Here is a 17,146-nt window from a genome sequence, read left to right as displayed (position 1 = left end):
TGTTTAAAATTGCTCCAGTGGTTTTTTTGAAAAGCAACTTCAAAAACACATATACATCTATAGGCGCGCTCCGAGCGCTCACCGGTACGCGTACCGGGGAGCGCACCCGGCGCGCTACGGGAGTGCGCGAGCAGAAAGCTGATTGGCTGTCGGATGTCTGTCAACATTGAAAACAGTCCGGAGAGTCCGCCATCTTGTGTCTCTGTAGAATCGAGACACAAGAGGTAAAAATTATAAGGTAGAAATGATTAAAAGGGGGCAGGGTACACACCCCCTGATCCCCTAGGTTTAGAAATGATTAAAAGGGGGCAGGGTACACACCCCCTGATCCCCTAGGTTTTCTGAGGGGAGCCTATAAGGACCCTGAAGGGCAAAAAACCATTTTTTTAAAAGATTTCCGCGGGGTAAGTGCTGGGTGCGTTCCCATGTATGCTCACCGGTACGCGCATCAAGGTTTACGCTTTCAAACCCATCGTTGTGGAAAATACTGTCGTCGGAAATACAAATCCAATTACAAGATCTACACAAAATCTCATTTTGCATTTCCACGTCCAGTAACATCGAAAGGAAGAGTGAACAATTTTATGTCTTCTCTGCGACATACTGTGACAAGAAAATCACCTAAAAATACATACAACCTAAGAAGAAATGAGGAGTCCAAATACATAAATGACTACAACCCAGTCATTTTGTCCATGTGGAATGCTAACATGGATATTCAATATGTTGCTGACAACTCTATTGCTGTGGCTCGATATGTGACGTCTTACATCACAAAATCAGAAAAGACGGAACTGAAGGAAATGTGGAAGGAGATTTCACATGAAAAGAGTCTAAGCAAGAAATTATACAGTTACAGTCTGAAGATGTTGTCGCATCGAGAAATTGGAGCATATGAGTGTTCTGATCGGTTATCATCAGCAAGTCTGTATGCCAAATCTAGAACCCTCATTTTGGTGAGTCTAGGTCTTGCTGCAACACGAAACCGAGTTTTGAAATCTGTACAAGAAATAGAGTATTTGGCGGAGAAAGAACCAGACAGTACAGATATTTTCAAGACAAACATGTTGGATACATACTATCCAAATAGAAGTAGTCATCTTGAAAACATTTGTCTGTATGAAGTTCTGCAAAACTATACTTTTAAGAGGAACATCACAGAAGATATCAATAAAGATGTATATGCTGTAATTGGATGTGAAGGCTGTCTGGTGAAACAAAGAAAAGGCCATTTGATTAATCATCGAAAATTGAGTTGTGAATCTCCAGACAAAAGGGAATTTTATTACTTAGCTCTTTTGCAACTGTTTAAGCCTTCGCGTAAAGAAAAGGAACTACTTTGAGATTTTCTTAGTTATGAAGATTCGTTCAATGCAACCAAGGATACCATAGAATGTCATGTTTTTTAAAATTATCTGCAAATGTTGAACGAGGAAATACAGCAAGAAACTACAATTGCAGCAGAGATTGCTAGAGACAGTTCTCAAGACAGTCAGAGTTCTGCTTCATTGAGTCAGGATCCTCTAGGAGGACCAATTATACAAAATGAAGCTGCCACTGCCATGGATGAAGTTGAAAGAGCCATGGAACAAGCTCAGGAGGATGTAGTTAACTTACAAGATTTGGCAAAAGAACTAAATGTTGAGCAGAGACAAATATATGATGAAGTCACAGAACAGATTGAGCATGGTTTATCTCATGAGAAAAAAGAGTGCTCATGTACATCATTTATACCTGTCCGACTGTACGTGAGTGGAGAAGCAGGAACTGGAAAAATATTTCTGATTAAAGCGATTGCAACTTATGTGTAGAAAAAAACAGAGTCATCGCTATCTTGTGTTATTACTGCTCCAACTGGGTTGGCAGCACATAACATTAAAGGGATTTATTTACATCGGTTATTGATGCTACCAGTAGAGCATGATAATAAATTACAATACTACAAGCTATCTGGAGAAGCTTGTTGTGAAGTTTCCCGAGTCTTGAAGAAAATGAAACTTCTTATCATTGATGAAGTAAGCATGGTATCAAATGTAATGCTTGCTTTTGTGCATTCAAGAATGCAAGACATTCTTAAAACAGAGTATGATGTGTTATTTGGAGGCAAACTCGTGATTGTTTTTGGCGATCTACTGCAACTAACTCCAGTGAAAGGACAACCAGTGTTTAAAATGCTTACACATGAAGATACAAGGAAGTGCCTAGGAAGCATTGGAAATGTTAACATATGGTTATATTTCAAATATGCAGAACTGCTACAAAATATGCGACAGGCAAAGGATGAAGATTATAAAAAGATTCTACAAGATGTAAGAATTGGAAAAGTAAGTGAGCATGGGAAAGCAGCTTTACATGCACGATTAATTTCAAATTTGTTTCCAAAAGAAAACATTCTCCCAGAGAATATTTTTAAGAAAATTCCTGAAAACAAATCTGTCATATGCTTGATGCCAACTCTGCGAGAATGTTCAATCTTCAACAACAAAATGTTAAAGTTGGAAAATCAAGAGATTGTGAAACTGGAAGCAATTGATAAAATAGAACATGAAGGAGCAACTATTATTTTGTCAGAAAAGTTGAAATCAAAATTGGATTCTTTAGAGAAAAGAATATCTAAAACTGCTGGTTTGGAAAAGACTCTGTATGCATCTTAAAATTGCTGTATAATTTTACGACGTAATTTACATGTGGAAAGAGGTTTAGTAAATGGAGCAATGAGTCATGTTGTTGATTTTGTGAATTACCGAAATAGAGATGGAATTGAATTTATAAAAATAAAATTTGATGGTATTGAAGAAGTACAACAAATCAGTCGTTCTTCTGCCCGATTTTTGCTTGTGAAAGATTTATATGTCCTCAGAAAACAGTTTCCTTTTTGTTTGGCATATGCGGTGACTATTCATAAATCTCAAGGTTTAAGTGTAGATAGTGCTTTAGTGAATATTGGAAGTTCTGTGTTCAAGGAGGGTATGACATATGTTGCTTTATCTCGAGTGAGAACTTTATCTGGATTGTACTTGATTGATTTTGATGAGACAAAGAGTAATGCAGATCTAAAGTGTGTAAAAGAATATAATAGGTTAAGAAGAGAGTATGCTCCAAGTTTACCTCAAAATCCTCTATTTGAAAAGCGTGTGGTAGGCCGAAAAAGAAGAAATAAAAAAAATTGTAGTGAAGTTGTAGAAAAAGAAAAAAAGTAGATGAACCAGTAATTGTAAGCAGAAAGGAAAAGGATTCAGTTAAAGATGTTGTTGGATTTCAGTTTGAAAACAGTTCTGGTGTCAACTACTATGCTAATGTAGTGGTTAATGTTTTTTTTCTCCAAACTGTACAAGAACAGATTGCTTAAAATCGGGATCAAAGATTTTGTTCTTTGTTGAATTCTGTGTTTGAGAAATGTAGCAGTGATAGAACAAAAATACAAAGTGTTTCTGAAATTCGAAATGTTTTAGACAAATGTTCTGGTTTAAATCAATTTTCACAGAATATTCAGCAAGATTGTCAGGAATTGCTAATGTATATACTTGTTGTATTGCAAGATGAAGGTGTAGATGTTGAAAATCGTTTTGGCCTTTCTTATAAATGGCAGCATGACTGCGACAATTGTTCCTTTTCAAGTAGTACTACAACAGACACTGAAAGATTTATATATTTGACTTTACCAGACTACAAATCAGTGTCTTTTAATAATCTAGTTAGAGGAGCAGATCAAAACATGTTCTGTACTCATTGTAAATATGCAATGCTATCAACATTATTTATACAAAGATATGGACAGTATGTAATTTTAATGTTCCAACGATGTAGACCTGATGGAACTAAATTGACAACTTTAATTAAACATTTTGTGGCTTCTCAATTATCAATTTCAGGAAGAACCTTTGCAACTATAGCAATTATTTACCATGATGGTCCTTCAACAACATCAGGACATTACACAGCTTATTTAAAATGTCAAAAAGGCTGGAAACACTGTAGTGATACTCAATTGACTTTCAAACAACGTTTGCCTTCTGACCTACAAAAATCTTACCTAGTGTTATTATAACCAAACTTTTAGGGAAGGTAATTGGCCTATGAAGATTGTAGCAGTAAATTAAACTTAGTTTGCTGTTCAAAACTACTTTCCGAGTGAGAGTGATCAAGATAATAAAAAACATGTAGTTCTCATAGAGGCAGTATAAGTGTATCACGTAGTGTGTGCTGTGAGTATTATAGGAAATATTAATAAAAAATTAGCTAGAGGTGGAAATAAAACTATTGTTTCATGATGTAAAAGATGTTGGAGCTTTTCTTTCAGAAACTCGGGTAAATGAGAGATTAATAATACTCTTGAGTAATTTCCAAGGAAAAGGACTTTCCATATACTATTTGGCCTCGAGGAAAAGTACATGGATCAAAAGTGAGTTAAGATATGTTTTTTCAAATTTTTACAATATTTATTGAAACGTTGTATGGGTTTTTTAAACACAATCATTTTGATTGTGGTGTTTTTTGCCCGCTGTTATATGATGAGTAGTATTAAAGTCATTGTTTTAAGTGAAATTCAATATATTTTGAGAACAGTAAAATTAAACCATATAACATGTTATACAGATTATTTCGTATTTTGTATTATCAAATATATATTATTCTCCCCTTGTCTTATGCTCACTCACCTTTTTCCACCCCCTATCACTCCTCTTAACTCACCCTCACTGGTCTTTACTCACTCTCCCTCACCTCCCTTCCCTTATTCCACTTTCCTCACTTATCCTCATTTTCCATTCCTTCACTGCCCTTTCCTTCTCTCCCATCCACCACTTTCCAGCTGTCAGTCACTCTACTTCACTGCCCTTCCCCTTCTTTCCTTTCTTTGCTCCCTCAATAATTCCCCTTCCCTCACTCACCTTACTCCACTTCACTCACTCCTTCTCTCACTCCCTCTGTCCTCTCACATTGTCACTCCCCTTCCCTCACTTCCTCTCTCTTAGCCTCACTCTCTCGGTTCTCTCACACTCTCACTCCTCTTCCATCACGCTCACTCCCTATAACTCACCCACACTGACTTACTTACCTTTCTTTGCTCTCTCTCTCACTCACTCCCTTTCTGTCACTCTTTCCTTCACTACCTCTATGTCCTCACTTCTTCACTTCCCTTGTCTCATGCTCACTTGCTTTTATCCTCCCTCTATCTTTTCTCTTTCCTCAACCTCACTGCCCTTCACTCACCCTCCCTCACCCTTGTTCCCTTACTCCAGTTCCCTCAGTTATCCTCATTCATAATCCTTAACTCCCCTTCCTCTTTCTCTCCTCATGTACTCACCTTTTCCAAATCCCTTTGCTTCACTTCTCTTCCCCTTCTTTCCTTCCTTTGCTCCCTCAGTCTGCAACACAAATAGGCCCAGAAACTTACCAAACAAACTAAACAAATGTTTAAGTCCTTAAGTACAAAGTAAGACTATACCCAATAACTAAAGGACTAGAATACCTTGAAACAATACCACATCCCTACTTTAACTAAAAATACCTCAGGAAACATAAACACTCATAACTAAAAACAAAACAAACAAATAAATACAATTCTTATAATTCCCAAAATATAATTATTTTATCAATTTTATTAATAATATACAAAAATATTTTGACAAAGTAATTGTATTTTATAAAATACAAATCACAATAAAAATGACTTTGTTAATATTTCCCTTAATATTTCCCTCCCACAATAAATAATTTAAAATATTGTACTATTTCCGTAGCTGAAGAAACGAAATCACAACAGACATAAATAAATCCACATTTTTGTTATTCCCAAGAATACAAAAATCACCCTAAAAACGTAAAAATCCAAACGTTTAAAAAGTAATCCACCGGCACTAACTCCTCAAACGATAAACCATAAAAATCCTAAAACAAATTTAAAAAAAGAAATGCTCAATGAAAACTCGAAGAACTAAGGAAGTGTAAAATAATAATAATTTTTCTTAAACTAATACACACTTCCTTTAAAAAAAAAACGCAATCTTCTCCCAACCACAACTTCCTTTTTTTTTTTAAATTATTTTTTTTTTATTGTTAGCAGGCTGAAGAGGAGAACAGCAAACAAAAAAAAGGGATAATAATAGTACATAAAACACAATACATATATATAATGACTATCATACATGACGTATACACAATTAGGTCGGTATTGCAGTTGAAAGCAAAAGACAGGCAAGAAAGAAGATAAGGGCAGAAACAATAAAGAAGAAAGCAATTTCATGTTAGCAATCTCAAAACACCATAGTAGTTGTCAAATAACACAGTTTTTCAAATGTGTAGCATCAGCGTTCTATAAAAGTTCCCCAATTTTTTTCATATTTTTTCATTGCCTTTATGCCCCTGATGTTTGCTAAAGCAAGCTCCATTGAATGTACTTCGATTACCAATGCCCACCAATCCCAGATTTTTGGTGTTTCTGAGCTGATCCAGGCTCTTGCCACAGTTAGTTTAGCACAAGATATTAATATTGTAATCAGAGCGGCATGTGGGAGTGGAGCTGGATAGATATCTAATAAAACGGACACAGCTGTTAACGCTGGTATCTGTATCTGCTTCATATGCAAGATTTTTTCAATTTCGCACCAGAAAATTTTCAAATTCGGGCATGAGAACAGCATATGTATCAGGTCTGCCGCTTCAGTAGAGCATTTAGGGCATTTAGTGCGATCACTATAAATATTGTTGGGGGACCATTTAGAGATTTTTTCGGGGGTGTAATATAGCATACATTGTGGGCCCGATTCACAGAATGAACTTACTACTTTTGGCATTCACAGAATGCACTTACTACTTTTGGTATTCACAGAATGAACTTACTCATTTCGGTATTCACAGAAGTTAGGACTACTAACTTTAGGACTCCTAAATGCCTTCTGTGAATACCGAAAGTCTTAAAATTAGGATTTTTCTCAATTTAGTAGTAGTAAAGTTAGGACTACTAACTTTAGGACGCCTAAATGCCTTCTGTGAATACCGAAAGTCTTAAAATTACGATTTTTCTCAATTTAGTAGTAGTAAAGTTAGGACTACTAACTTTAGGATGCCTAAATGCCTTCTGTGAATACCGAAAGTCTTAAAATTACGATTTTTCTCAATTTAGTAGTAGTAAAGTTAGGAGTCCTAACTTTACTACTACTAAATTGAGAAAAATCCTAATTTTAAGACTTTCGGTATTCACAGAAGGCATTTAGGAGTCCTAAAGTTAGGAGTCCTAACTTTACTACTACTAAATTGAGAAAAATCCTAATTTTAAGACTTTCGGTATTCACAGAAGGCATTTAGGAGTCCTAAAGTTAGTAGTCCTAACTTCTGTGAATACCGAAATGAGTAAGTTCATTCTGTGAATACCAAAAGTAGTAAGTGCATTCTGTGAATGCCAAAAGTAGTAAGTTCATTCTGTGAATCGGGCCCGTTGTTCTGAATTGTTGGAGTCTTAAGCTGGATGATCGTACTCGTTTATTAATATTCGTCAAAGAATTTGTTATCTGTTTAGGAGTTATATTTGATCCCAATATTCTGCTCCATTTATCAACAAGCTTACTGCAATCGTTAGATTTGACAGCAATAAGAGTTCTATATGTCTCACTTATAACAGATTTGTTTTTTGATGAGTGTAAACAGATCCAGATGTCACATTCTGGGGCTTCTAGAATTTGTTTTTTGTTGATCAGATAATCATGTATCTGTAAGAATTTGTATCTCATATTTTCGGATAGGTTGTATAGTTGCTTAAGGGTGTTGAAATCCATGAAGCCCTGTATATTATATAAGTCCCCTAAGGTATTAATACCTAGTCTAGACCATCCGTGGCCAATGTTATCATTAAAAATATTTGGTAGGCCTGGATTTCCCCATAGTGGTAAATTTGAATGAAAAAGGTTAGTATCGCAAAAAGATAAGATATTGCCCCATATCTTTGTTATATCTCTAGCTGTCTTAAATTTGACTCTTTTGTAATAATTGGGATCATTGGTTCTAAATAAAAATAGATTTGAATCAGATTTTAACATGAAATAATGAAAAAATAGAGCCCTTCCTTCGCTGAGTAAGGAACGTAAACGATTAGTGAAAGCAGACCAAAAATATAATTTAAAGTCCGGAAAATTAAGCCCACCTTCATGTGTGTCATTTTTCATAAGATTTAATGATCTTCTCGCCTTTTTATACCCCCATATAAAACTGCTAAATATTCCATCCAATTTCCTAAAGAATTGATTATTTAATGCTAATGGTATAGATCGAAATAGGTATATAAATTTTGGTAATACCTTCATTTTTATCAAATTAATTCTGCCAATTATATTGAGAGGTAGCCTATGCCATTTTTTTAATAGTAACCTAGTAGATTTAATTAATTCATCATAGTTTATTTTGTTGATGTCTTGTATTTTAGCTGTTATTCTTATTCCCAGATAAGTGGCTATTTTGCATATCTCAGGCATCATCACAGGAGGGGCATAGTTAACTATTATTTGCGTTTTTTGTAGGTTTAATTTATAGCCCGCTACTTTGCCATATTTCTCTGCTTCTAAAATTATTCCTTTTTGGGCCTCTACAACATCTTCCGTGTAAACCGCTATGTCATCAGTATATGCTGTTATTTTTAATTCTTGGTGTCCTGATTTAAACGGTATGATCTGGGTTTGAGATTGAAGGGCTAGCAAAAAAGGTTCTAAAGAAAGTGCAAATAAAAGAGGTGAAAGAGGGCAACCCTGTCGAGTTCCTCGTAAAATCCTGAAGTCTGAAGATGCCAGCCCCCCATAGCTAGTAAATGCAGTTGGTTTGTCATACAATGCTTTAATACATTTCAAGAATTCCCCCCCAAACCTTAATTTGGATAATACGCACCAGAGGAAATCCCATCCCACTCGGTGGAAAGCTTTTTCAGCATCTAACAAAATCATACTGAGTGGGGTGGAATCCGTCTCTGCAACGTCAAATGCTGTTATGGCCGTATTGACATGTATGGTAGTGTCTCTCCCAATAATGAAGCCATGTTGCTGTGGGTGGGTAATCATGGGCATAATGGGGGCCAGTCTTAGAGCTAGAATTTTGGCAAAGATTTTCGCATCAGTATTTATCAATGAAATAGGGCGATAAGACCCTCTTTCCTCTTTCAGTTTGTCCTTCTTCAGAAAAAATATTATTTTGGCCCTGTTCCAAGATTGTGGTGTTTTTCCTTCAAGGCCTACAGATTGGATTACTTTCAGCAAGGGTTGTTCAAGCTCTTTTAGGCATATTTTATATATTTCTAATGGTATAGTATCTTCCCCAGCTGCTTTTCCTGAGGGTAATGAAGCAATAGCTTGATGTAGTTCTAGCATAGTTATCTCATCAGACAGCGAGTCTATCTCTATGATATTTTGAGTATCTATGATGTAGTTTTCAATATATTTCTGTATGTCATCTATTCTAGGGGTCGTTTCTGGGGTATATAAATTCTTATAATAATCGGCAAATTGTTCCAAGATGTCTTGAGGTTTATTATAGATTTTGTTCCCTCTCCCCCGTATACTTGTGATTGTAACATTTGCCCTATCTTCCGCAGTTTTATAGGCCAACATTTTCCCAATTTTATCCCCACCTTCATATTGATTTATTTTAAATTTATGTAGGCTGTTTATGCTTTTTTTAATAAATTTGGATTTTGCTTCATTTTTCAGTGACGTAAGTTTAAGCCCTATTTCTATGCTTGACGGCAAGTTAGCCTGGAGGGATGATGACAAAAGTTCCTCTTGAATAGTTATTTTTGACATCAAGGTATCATTCTTTTTTTTTAATTCTATGTTTTGTCTAATCACGTAAGTTTGAGTATAGCCTCTAATACTAGCTTTGCAAGCATCCCAAACTATTGCTGGTGATGCTGTATTTAGGTTTATATTCATGAATTCTGTAAGATGTAGTTTTAGCTGTGTTATATAATCTGTATCTGATATTAGGTGTCTTGGGAAAGAAAAAGGCCTAGGCGTGACTCTATTATCTGTTGTTTTAAATGATAAAATTATAGCATTATGGTCAGAAGAAATGCGTGGACATAGGATCATAGAGCTTGTATTCAATAGGTTGTCGCTTATAAATGCCATATCAAGCCTTGAGCATAATTTATGGGGTGCCGAATAGTACGTATATCCTGGCTTACTAGCATATAAATTTCGCCAAGCATCTTTTAAATTATGTATACGGCAAATATCCAATATGGAAGCCCTTGTTTTATGCATTCTTTGATGTCCCCCTGATCTAGTTGTGTCTATTCTATAATCCATGATGCGATTAAAATTGCCCATAATAATAAGTTCTCCAGTCCAGTCTAGTAGCTTAATGTTCAATTCATCAAAAACAATAGGATCATCTATATTGCATCCATATACCACACATAAAACATAGTTGGCATTCTCAAACCGTATCTGGGCAATGGCCCATCTGCCATTTTTATCGCAAGATGTTTGTATTATCTCAGCCTTAAATCGTTTATCTTTGAGTATAGCAACTCCCCTACCAGGTTGGCCATAAGCTGAGCTGATGATAACTTCGTATCCTAAGTGGTTGAGAAGTTTTCTATCCTTCCCTGTGATATGTGTCTCAGATAGAAGGGCAACATGGGAGTTATGCACTTTTAATTCTTCTTTTATCAACATTCGTTTATTCTTGCTATTTAGCCCAGCAACATTCCAGGCTAGACATTTTATTTCATAAATCTATATATCAGTTTAACCAAAAAAAGAGACAAAATTAAAGCTCTACTCTCGAGGCTTATCTTATATTTATCAAAGTATTGCCTTGGTCTCATGTATTGTGCTCTAAGAGTTCGTTTAATATACACAAAAGTTCCAATATCGTTGTTTAGTTCCGCCCCCTCAGCCTGCAAACTATTTTCTTTTTTTTTACCTCCCCCGCCCTCAACCCCCCAAAGTGCGGAGAACACCCTCCCACCACCCCCCTCCCCCCTAGCTCTTACCCCAGCCGGAGTAGAGCCATCCCTACAGCGCCAAGATGCTCCATGGAGTGTGCGTGCGCTATATAAAAACACACAAACATCAAACATCAAACATCAGCATCTGCTGCCGCTGGATGGGCAGCTGGTTGGCAGGTCCCAACCACAACTTCCAATCGACCAAAACTTTTAATGAAAAAAAATCCCACCCACACAAATTTACACATACATTATAACATAATAGAAATAAATACAATACTAACGACATAGTTTAAACATATTTTCATATATCTACTTAACTCTAACAACAATCAATTAACAAACTCACGACATTTTGCTAACATATAACTAATACATACAACTCACCAAACTTGAATTGCCTTACACTACATACACTACCTAGTACTTAACTACCCTCAAATTAATCAAAAATAAAGTTTAAGTAAAGAAAATCAAACTTACCTTAATCGATATGACGCAGCTTCCAACCGCAAGCTTCTCCCCTCAGAAATGATCGAAAGCAAAACTGTGCGGTTACAAAACACAAGTTAGAAATAAATATGGCTGCTTTAAATAGTAAAGATACATGTATTTCTTTATTAAACTGATTTTTGTATAAAGACTATAAAATATAGCTAGTGTTCTAAAATGTATTTTACATTTTTTATGTAAAATTATAATAATAAATATTATGAAACATGTAATAATTATTATAATAATTTTAATGATATAAATTTCACGTCCAATGTATATTAAAAATCCGTACCATGATGAATAAATGTGAAAAAAATGTATAAATGCTAATAAAAATGTTTGTATTAAAAAATTACATGTACTAATTAATATGATATATTTCCATTATAAATATTATAAAATGTAAAATAGTTGTTAAAAGAGTTTGTAATAAAAATGTGTTAAAAATATATGTTAATAATAAATTACACTATAGGTAATAATGTAATAAATATTTACAGTGAAAATGAATAATATATCACTGTTATTGAAACATATTATTACTATTATTATTATGATATATTTTTTATTTTAATCCACAACATGAATCATTATACTGTACAAATCAATAAACTTTAAATGCAAAAGAACCAGTTATATTCCAATACAAATGATAACCAGCAGTAGATAGGTAGCATTAACCAATTAACCATAATCATGAAGGGGGAAGAGGGAAAAAAACTAAAAGAAAGAAAAAGAAGAAAGAAAACTCTTAAAAGGGGAATTCCAGACAGCTGTCTTTGATATTACAAACTCATATGTTCAATCAAGGTGCCCCAGATCTGTAATCCTAATTGCCGCATTTGTTCACCTTTTAAAGAATAAAGACTATACTCCAGGTTGTACACGGCATAGAATTTAGCACTCCACATCTCAAATGTGCGGGCATCTTTCTGTAACTAAACAGAAGCAATACATAACCTTGCCACTGCTGTGGCCATGATAATTAAATACCTGGGGGCAGATTTATGTTGGGAATGCGCCACGTTTGCGTCACGCAACTGCGGCGTAAACGTGGCGCATCCCTACGACCCATTTACAACGTGACGCATCTAGGCAGATGCGCCACGTTGTAAAGCCCTGCGCCACTTGTGGGTATTCCGGCGCGGGGTGGGTGTTCCGGGGCAGGTGCGCCTCGCAAAAGTGGCTGAGTGAAATCTATAAGATTTCACTCAGTCACTTTCAGGCCAATGCTGCGTCAAAGCCCTGCGCCTGCTTGAGGCAGGCGTAGGTCTTGACGCAGCATTGTAAATATGGGGCACCCCCGAGCCTTGCTGGAGCTGCGTCGCGCTTGCGACACAACTCCAGCAATGCGCCACCTTTACGGCACAGATGTGTCACGCATCTGTGCCGTTTTTGCCCCATGGTGCGCCGCATTGTAAATGCGGCGCACCATGGGTGGCAGAGCAGCAACGCAAAATAACTGGCGCATCCCTGGGGATGCGCCAGTTATCATAAATCTGCCCCCTGGTTTTATGAACCCCCTGCCCCAATGATGCAACATCCTCCACTCCCAATAATTTGTTCAGACAAGATATTAATATCAATCCCAGTGATTTCAGTCAGAAACCTAGCAATGTGTCATAACAGTTGAGCTAAGTTGGTGCAAGCATAGAAGGTATAAACAATATCCTACTCTTCTGCCCCACAACAGAAACATTTCCCATCATTAATGCTCCCCTATTTTAACATTTTTGCAGGGGTATAGTACACGCGGTATATTGTCTTGTAGTGTTGTGAACTTAGCTTAGCAGAAACCACAACAGAAACATTTCCCATCATTAATGCTCCCCTATTTTAACATTTTTGCAGGGGTATAATACAAGCTGTATATTGTCTTGTAGTGTTGTGACCTTAGCTTAGTAGAAACCAACATTCTTTCGGCCATCTCTATAGCTGTTTCCATAACTACCCCTTCCCGCCCCAGCCATTGGCTCTATTCATTATCCTGCGTTGTTAAATCATCCTGCTGTGAATTTAACAACGAGTTGTATAATACATCTGTCGTACCCCAGGCCAGGGGTGAGGAAATAGAAATTTTACGTGGCCAATGTGTCCCCTACATGTACCCTATGTATTTCCATGTCACCATGCACTTCCCCTCTCATGCCTGTAATAATAATGCCTCTGCATTTCCGTCCAATGTTAGAATGTCAGTTACCAAGCCCTCCATGAAAGAAACGTTAATTCTGCACTGAGGCCTATGTTGCCAATGTATTTGCATGGTGCACGTTTAAAAGTCGAGATGAACCCGTTTTGTGGCTCAGCCGAGTCAGAACCCGAATTCAGGCTCCATGCCTCCTGACACTCTGAAAGCTGCAGTTTAGCTATGTATCCCTGACCTCTCACATACTTCCTGCTCAGCCGAGAGATGCCCAGACCGGCCTGCCAAGACAGTATTTTGCTTACAGTTATCTGCTCTGCTCCACAGAAATACATTCCTGCTTAATGAAGAAGGTAAACATAACCCGCCTGCAGAAGATAGGGCCTAGCCTTCCTGTCTCCATTCAAGTGATTTACAGAACTCGCATCCATAGAAGGCCCATGGCCCCACGCAATGCATGAAGAAATACATGCACATACTAGCATTTAGTGATGAGCAGCTTTTGCTCGAGCGACCTTTAATTCAGATAATACATCCTCCAAACTCAAGATATCAGATAATACCAGAAGTGCAGGTCGTCCTGACATTCAAGGCTTCTCTACTAGCACGAAAGTCAGCTCCCCCCAGCTTCCCCCAGTTACACGTCAATTCCACGTCATGACCAAGTTGCGCACACAAGTAGGGTAAAGGTTCCTGCTGACCACGCAGACCCCCTCCATGTATCCACCCACCTATGACTCCTCAAGTGAACACCCACGTGTACGCCTTCTTACACGCCCTTTTCACGCCCATGTGCTCTTATCTCTCTCTTTCGCTTGCTCCGCCTGGAGCGCTCCGCCTTCTCTATGCAAGTTAATGTATGTTTAAAGTATAAATAATGTACTCTGTGAATAAAGTTCAGATGACGATCCTTCCTTAGTGGTGATGGAACCCGATTCTCCCTTAACTCGAGTTACTGAATTAAAGCCCTTTTGAATCGGACACCACGGACTCTGCCTCTCATTATATGCATGACCTTTTGGTTAAGTATAGAAATTCCGACAGGGTAATATTTTTATTTACCACATAATCTGGCGCCCGAACAGGGACAAGTCCCCTTCCCCACGCGCCGGTGATGTAGGTCCAGCCCCTGCCCCCTTCTGCAGCGTGACGGACTTCAAGTGTACACGACAGCGGGACTTCCTGCCTACACCCTCAGGCCCACGGAGGAGACGGAGACTGCGACCAGGCATCCACACGAGGCGGTGAGGATTGCGGACCATCCCAACCAGAGCCCAAGACGTGAGAGAGCATGGTCCGAGGTATCCCGAGGCCCACCTGTTCCGAGGTGCATGCGCAGTAGCAGTAGCAGCACCGCAGTCACGCAGTATCGAGTTTCCGAAGCCTTCAAGTTCTGCTTCCCGGTGAGTACCGTTATTGGGAACGCATGAAGACGGGTTCATTTATTTGAGCTCGGTAAAGACGTGTCTGGGTACACAGGCACGGTAAAGAAGTGTCTCTTTATGAGACCGGTATGGTTGTACTGTAGTGCAGTACATAAAGTTAACAGTTTTCAAGTTCATGTTTTTCCCCATGTACTAGTTAGGATGTATCTTTTTTTTGATGTTTTAGTGTTGTAGTGTGAATGGTTGTTTTCAGTCTATTTTTTGTGTATATTGTGTTTTCGCTAAGTTGGTTCCAACATGCCACTGTTTTCGAAATTACGTCAGATAGGGACCAGGAAAGGGATACTCGAAGAGGCAGTTCCCGTCCCGCCTAGAGACACACCTGGTCATTTTATGTATCAGAAACACGGGCTAGATGCCATAATGTTTTTAGACTTATGGGTAGATTACACGAAGGATCTAGAAAAAAAGTATAGATGGCCTGCCTCAGGAACATGGGATGCTGAATGCATTATGAAAGTAGAGGAAGCACTATGGAAAAAGAAAGTGAGACCGTCCCAGAAAGATGCCATTGAGTTATGGCGTAAAGAAGCGCATAGGAGAGCAGAGAAAGAATTCCACAAAGCAGAGAGAAGTAAGCAAGCAGCGGAAAAAGCCAGAGAAAAGGAACTGCAGGAAGAGGGGGAACGGGTCAAGTCAGAACAAGCAGATAGAGAAAGAAATGCCCTCGTTGCGGGTATTTATCCCGTCCTCACAGAAGAACTAGCTAAAGCAACCCCCTCAGAAGTACCCAGTAAGTTGCCACCACCACCAGTACCCTTTAGAGTACGTAGACAGAAGCCGACAGCAGCTGAGGCTTTTATTTCCTCCTATCTAGAAGAGCCCGCTCCGGACTATGTAAACGCAGAATTCCCTCCCTTCCCTCCGCCCCATCACAGGATCTGCTTCTACAAATGCAGCTTCCGCAGACCGTGAAAGACGACGTAGGACAAGGGGCAGTGGGAGGGGGGCCACCAACAACGCCACGAACACCGCCAGCAACACGAGCACTGCTAGGGTTAGGGCTACAACGAACGCTACAAAGTACAGCATCACCCTTTAAGCATAATGTAACTATTTCACGTTGTATATACGATCCAGTACCAGGTGAGGGTGCAATGCTCGTGTACTCACTAAGATTAAGACACGCTGTCGACTATTTGATCACACTACCAGGCATGAAGGAAAATTTAGATAAAATATACCATTTCATTAGAACGGGGGAGGGACCCGAGAGTATAGAAGAGGCCATGGAACAAAGAAAGGTGGAGGTTAAAAGCATGATTTTACGTTTTTTGATTAACTGTCTGATCAGGGAACAAGACCAACCAGACAAAGGAGTAAAGAGAGGTCTGACTGATTGGAGTGACAACATAGCTACCGGTCGGCATGACAAACAGGGACAGACAGAATGTATGTACAGGAAAATATGAAAAGAGATCTTAGAATTACACAGGAAAGAGTCTGACGGGAAAGATGAGTCACCATCAGAAGATGCTGAGCACGAAACAGAGGAAATGGATAAAATAAATTATGTGGGCAAAGCACGACAGTTTGACAGGCCCAAGTGCCTCGACTACCGCAAACAGGGACCTTCTATAAAAGAAAGATATTCCATCAAAAATCTATTCCAAGCTACTGAGAACGCACTGAAAAGAAGAGTAGAGTGCGATAGACCCCACACTCCACACGAACAGGAATTAGCCCGGTCAGCCGTTCAATGGGTGTCTAATTCTAACATATATAACAGTGATGTGGTGGCCCAGACCTTTTTGAGCCTTCCTCCCAACGAACAGCGTTTGGCTGGTATTTACATGGTTCAACATTTGATAACGTTGTACGAGAGTCAATATTCTGTATAAATTGTATAAATTACTGGACGATATACTTCTAGATAGATGGATAGACCTAGGTACTGAATTAATTAATGTCATTCTGGACCAACGACACAAGTACTTGACTTCTCTGACCACGTGCATGATTCCTGCCCCACACCACGACAGAAAGAGCTTACACATAGACAGACAGAACCCCCTACGAGAGGTACATCCCGTCAAAAATACAGCGGGTGAGCTTCAGCGAGTGTACGTTTACACACCCTTGACCAAACTAGAAATACTGGAAATGAAAAAGATGCTGCCCTGCCATGAT

General features: G+C 38.3%; 1 pseudogene; it reads left to right on the top strand.

Moving 5' to 3' along the window:
- The first annotated feature begins 1,421 nt into the window (after positions 1-1,421).
- On the top strand, positions 1,422-3,025 carry LOC147698488 (ATP-dependent DNA helicase PIF1-like; annotated as a pseudogene).
- The last annotated feature ends 14,121 nt before the right edge of the window (positions 3,026-17,146 follow it).

This window comes from Lissotriton vulgaris, chromosome 8 (genome assembly GCF_964263255.1).
Source record: "Lissotriton vulgaris chromosome 8, aLisVul1.2, whole genome shotgun sequence".
Taxonomy (NCBI): Eukaryota; Metazoa; Chordata; class Amphibia; order Caudata; family Salamandridae; genus Lissotriton; species Lissotriton vulgaris.
Note: the sequence above shows the minus strand (reverse complement) of the source record. Positions and strands in the feature narration are given on the sequence as shown.